The sequence below is a fragment of the Suricata suricatta genome, chromosome 2, assembly GCF_006229205.1.
Source record: "Suricata suricatta isolate VVHF042 chromosome 2, meerkat_22Aug2017_6uvM2_HiC, whole genome shotgun sequence".
Taxonomy (NCBI): Eukaryota; Metazoa; Chordata; class Mammalia; order Carnivora; family Herpestidae; genus Suricata; species Suricata suricatta.
The window spans coordinates 22610767-22616882 of record NC_043701.1 but is presented as its reverse complement, the minus strand read 5'-3'; positions in this window follow the sequence as shown (position 1 = coordinate 22616882).

Genomic DNA, 6116 nt, shown 5'->3' with positions numbered 1-6116 from the left:
GTGGGATGGACTGGACATTGACTGTGGGCTTTAAAAGCTCAGAAACATTACCATTCTACCTCTGGCCGAGGAGGCTGACGGAGACTTTGTAACCACGAGAGGGCACTGTGAGCCCACTGTTTGTGACTGCTTCCATTAGTGTCGGTTAGAGTTCTGGGACCAGGACACTCCCACAACCAAGAAATCCTGCGGTTTTTATAGGAGCACTAGCTCTCAGGACTGAGTCATAGTGGTCACTTTTCTACCAAAGTCCCTGATCTAGATCCCAGGAAGAAATACCTCAGGGTCCAAAAGGAGCCTGGTTTGGGGTACCTCCTGGGGCCTGGCTGCTGCCCTGAGAACAGAGTCTCTGGGCATTCAGTGCTGTAGCAGAGTCCCTCCGTTCCATTGGGTCCCTTACCATCTCAGCTCAGTCGTCCATCTTCCGAGGTTGGGAGGCCTGCCTCTGTTGGACCCAGCTTCTTTTAAGCAATCTGACCACTGCCCCAACCCTTGGCCTGCTGGCATTTTGTTTTTGTTTTTTTTTTAAACAACAAAATTGAAAAGATATAGAAAAGCACAAAGAACAACCTAATAAACACCCATATTCCCACTACTCAGAGTTAACTTTTTTTTTTATCATTTTACCATATTTACTTCCAGTTAATTTTTAAAAAAACAAAGTGTAAAAGATTTAGCTAAAGTCTCCTTTGACTAACATTCCTGGCCCATTTTTCCTCCCAATCCCCCCCCCCTTTTGGATGGAAAAACAACTGTTTGAGTTTAGTAGGTTTCCTTCCAGTCCATTATTATGCTTTCATATGTGCACATGTAGGTATGTATCCATAAAGTGCTTATGTATTGCTTTTACCTGCTTTTAAACTTTTTATTTCCCAGATACCTGGGTGGCTCCGTTGGGAAGTCTGTGTCTCCCTCCCTCTTTGCCTCTCCCCCACTTGTTCGTGTGTTCTCTCTCTCTCTCTCAAAAATAAATAAACATTAAACTTTTTATTTCCATCTAAGTTACACATGATTAGTTTGAACACTCAAATAGTTCTACAGGTCTTATTGATTAAAAATTGTCTTGGGACCTGACTCCTACCAGATACCCCATGACTTCCTGTTCTTGGGAGCCATCTTATTTTATTTTATTAAAATGTTTATTTAGGGGTGCCTGAGTGGCTCAGTCGGTTAAGCCTCTGACTTTGGCTCAGGTCATGATCTCGTGGTTTGTGGATTCAAGCCCTGCATTAGGCTCTGTGCTGACAGCCATCTCAGAGCCTGGATCCTGTGACTCCTCTCTCTGACCCTCTCCTGCTCATACTATCTCTCTCTCTCTCTCAAAAATAAATAAAAACATTTACAAAATTAAAATATTTATTTATTTATTTTGACAGGGGGAGGGGCAGAGAGAGGGGAGGGAGAGAGAGAGAGAGAGAGAGAGAGAGAGAATCCCAAGCAGGCTCCTCCCTGTCAGTGCAGAGCCCCATATGGGGCTTGATCTCACAAACTGTGAGATCATGACCTGAGCCAAAATCAGAATTGGGCACTTAACCCACTGAACTACTCAGGCATTCCCCAACTAATTTATTTTAGATGCTTATGTTACTTCCATATGTCTGAACAACATGATAATACTATCTCTTTTTTTTAATGTTTATTTTTAAGAGAGAGAGACATTGAGAGAGAGAGGATGTGCAGGGGAGGGGCAGAGAGAGAGGGAGAGAAAGAATCCAAAGAGGGCTCCTTGCAGACAACAAAGACCCCATATGGGGCTTGAACTCACAAACTGTGAAGTCATGACCTGAGCAGAAGTTGAATACTTAACTGACTGAGCCACCCAGGCACCTCAATAATACCATCTCTTGAATGTTCATTTGAGGTGTTACCATTTGACTTTTTAACATAGAGGATCAGGATTTAGCTGGTTTTCAATCTTTGCCTATGGGCAGGGAAAAAAAGAGATAGAGGGGGAGGAGCCAACAGTAAGAGTTTTGAAAGCTGGAAAGCAAAGGATGAGGGGTAATTTAGCAGATTTGAAAAAGCAAAGTTTGAGGCAGCAGTAGGGAAGACATATTTCAGCACCACCAGCAGGCTCTGAATTGGAGGCAGTAGGTACTTCATAAAGTCGAAATGAAAGCAGGTCCCCTGGTCCCCTACCTAATTCTGAATAGTCAGATGACTGCCTTTCTCACACCAGACTGACTGTTCAGTTCCTTTTTTGGGGAAGGCAAACAGAGGGTCTGTGGTATTTGAAGGAATTATCTTCTAGTGTCTCACTAAATTTAAGATGTTCAATATCTTTCTGCCTCTTGAGCTTTTGTAAAATTTTTATTCTTTGACCCATGATAGACATTTGAAGGGTTGTCTCTCTATCCCCAGAATTTTGAAATTTTACAGTGATGTATATTGATGTAAATCTGTTTTCATCTATTGGACTGGGCACTTCATGACCCATTTCGTTGTGGAAATTCTTATGTTTCAGTTTTGGGAAATTAAAAAAATTATTTCATTGATTCATATTCCCCACCCCTCACCCCCAAACACACCATTTTCTTTGTTACCTCTTGTTGGCACTCTTGTTATTCAGATGTTGGACTTCTTGAACTGCCCCTCTGATTGATTTTGTTTGTTTGTCTGCTTGTTTGTTTGTTTTTGAGTAATCTCGACACTCACGTGGGGCTCGAACTCATGACCCAGAGATCAAGAATCATATGCTTTTGGGGCGCCTGGGTGGCTCAGTTGGTTAAGTGTCCGGCTTTGGCTCAGGTCATGATCTCACGGTTCGTGGGTTTGAGCCCCACGTCAGGCTCTGTGCTGACAGCTAGCTCAGAGCCTGGAGCCTGCTTCAGATTCTGTATCTCCCTCTCTCTCTGACCCTCCCCTGCTCACGCTGTCTCTCTCTCTCTCTCAAAAATAAATAAAAAACATAAAAAAAAAAGAATCATATGCTTTTCACTGAGCCAGCCAGGCGCCTCTTCTTCTTCTTCTTCTTTTAATTTGAAGAAAAAACTTATTGAAGATCAGAAAAACAACTCCTAAAAGACCAACTTTTCCAGAAAACTGTAGCTACACAATGCATTCCATCTATCATGTTAAAACATGCATTAGATAGACACAAATTTAAAAACCATGATACAAGACCCCCATTCTTCAATAATTTGAGCAGAGAGAAAATGCATCTTTCCTAGTTTTAATTTTTTTCTCTTTTTCTTTATTGAGTTTTTAAAAACTTCTGTTACATGCTTTCACTTTATTCTTTTTTTTTTAATTTTTAATGTTTTATTTATTTTTGATACAGAAAGAGACTGAGCATGAGAGGGGGAGGGTCAGAGAGAGGGAGATACAGAATCTGAAGCAGGCTCCAGGCTCTGAGCTAGCTGTCAGCCCAGAGCCTGACGCGGGGCTCGAACCCACAAACATGAGATCTGACCTGAGCCGAAGTCAGAGGCTCAACCAACTGAGCCACCCAGGCACCCCTACATGCTTTCACTTTAAAAGTTCTGTGTTTGTTTTCTGAATGTTCACTTCTTAAAACAGCATGTTCTTTCACAAATACAATATCTTAAGTCTCTGAGGATACTAATGATTTTTTTTTTTGGTCTTGATTTCTTCTTGATGCATTGCTTCTGTTTCCTCTTTGCCATTTATTTTTTCTCCTTGCTTATGTTGGTTTCTGTCTTTTGTATCAAAGGTTTTCTGGAAGCTCTGTGAACATGGGTATGGTCTTCACCAAGGGTTATCTGGCTGGCCGACTTCCTCGGGAAAACTCTCAGTGTTAATATCTTCCAGTTTTCTCTCTTGGGTGTCAGGTACCTCAGAAGTTCTTCCAATTTCCCCCATGGAACATACATTCCTGCTTGCAAAGGACTGGCAGCTGAATGAGCCAAAGAGGGAAGGACTGAAATCTACATATTTCATAAACTGTTGGCCGTAGCTGCTCCAGTCATGAGGCAGAGACAGCAGCTCGGTTGGCGGCGAGGGGCCTGCAGCACTGTCTTGTAGTTGCAATGAGTTTGCCCCTCAATCCCAAACCTTTCCCGAAAGGGTTAGCAGGAAAGCTAGTAACGGTGACACTTAAGTGGGGAATGGAGTTCAAAGGCCACCTGCTATCTGTAGATGGTATGCAGCTTGTGAACAGAATACATAGATGGAACATTGTATGGATATTTGGGTGAAGTTTTTTTTTAATGTTGATTTATTCAGAGGAGAGAGAGAGAGAGACAGAGAGAGACAGAGACAGCAGAGGAGGGGCAGAGAGAGAGAGAGAGAGAGAGAGAGAGAGAGAGGAAGAGGGAGAATCCTAAGCAGGCTCCGCTCCATTAGCACAGAGACCAACGTAGGGCTCAATCCCATGAACCGTGTGAGATCATGACCTGAGCCGAAATCAAAAGTCAGATGTTTAACTGACTGAGCCATCCAGGTGCCCCTGGGTGAAATTTTAATAAGAGCCTAATCCGGAGGAAGGAGATTGGCATATAGAAACACAAGGTCCCCCATATCCAATGAGAAGTCATGGACCACATGTACTTAGTGACTGCCCAATCCCATACTCTTAATGGACAGAGAATCTTGCAATAGAAAGAACTTTGATTTTTGGTCCTAAGTCTGCCGCTAAATATGAAGCAACTCTGAGTGAATATTTTCTTTTTTAAGTTTATTTATTTATTTTTAGAGAGAAAGAGAAGAGAAAGAGTAGGGGAGGGGCAGTGAGAGAGAGAGAGAGAGAGAGAGAGAGAGAGAGAGAGAGAGAGAATCCCAAGCAGGTCTGCAGTGTCAGCACAGAGGGGGACACGGGCTTAAACCCACAAACCAGGAGATCATGACCTGAGCCAAAGCTGGATGCTCAATTGACTGAGCCACTCAGGTGCCCCTCTGAGTAAATCATTTTAACTTCAACTGTTAATGTCACCATTTTTACAATGTGAGGACTAGAAGACCTCTCCAATTATATGTAATTCTCTGGGTTTGCTATCTCCATTGTTGAGTGAAAGAAGCAAGACTCGCAGTTACTATTTGTAAGAAGGAGAATATATACATAAACGCATAGAATATTCCCAGAAGGATGCAGATGAAACTTAAGTGGTTGCATCCAGAGAGAGGAACTGAGGATGACTTACTTTTCAGTAAATCCCTTGTATCTTTTGAACTTTGAAAAACAAATTATTTCATAAACTTGTGCTTAATCAGCCTGTCTCCAGGATGGTATTTCCATCTTCAACTGTGCCTGGAGTCCCTCAGTAACAAAGATGGCAGAAGCAGCAAGTGTGGAAGATAGAGCTGAGAATGGTTGAGGAGCGTGCCCTGGTGTTTGGCTCTAACCAGTGGATGGTGCCCGGATAAATAAAGAGTGAATATCAGTTTCTTTCTAGCACTCCTACGCTGTGTAACCACATCCCACTGAAGAGTTAATTCCTCCCTTCGGTAATCAATTCTAGTGGCGGTCCAGGTAGGCAGCTGCTGTCTGTGAGCTCCGACACATGCCAGGTGGCTGTACCACAGTTCCCTTGTGTATTAGGGGGAAGAATGAAATCAGTTATAGAGCTGCTAATCTCTGCTCCGACAGCTGGAGGATGAAGCTCTAGGCTGGTTCTTTATAACAGGAAGGAAATTCTGAAAGCCACAGTGTGAAGAGAAACCTTAAGAAGCCCTTGGGTCTGGTGGACTTGTGGGCTTTGTGGAAATGGCAACCCTCAGATGCCTTCCAACACACAGTGTTAGGCATAAATTTGAAGTCCAGTACACAAAAGACTCCATTCGGGGTGAAGCAACTGCACACATGAACAGATTTCTCAAGAGAGCTATAGCACAGGGAAGTAGTGGGGCAAGGCTGATGATTTCTCCCTTTCCTTGCCAGGGAAAATGTAGTTACTCTATAGATGTCCAGAGGTCTTCTGGGATTACCAGGGCTATTGCTTGTTCTCTGAACAACCATAAAACCGTAAGATCCCCTTTGCCTCAGTTTCTCTGAGAATAGAGAAGAAATAACCTAACCCATTATCTGTCACTCAATTCCATTTTAAGGTATTTTTTCTAATATTATTTACATAGTAAAATCTTACAGATTGTGGAATTCTGTCTCCTGCATATTATTTTATCATAAGCATTTATTTCACTTCATCATTAAAAACACTTCT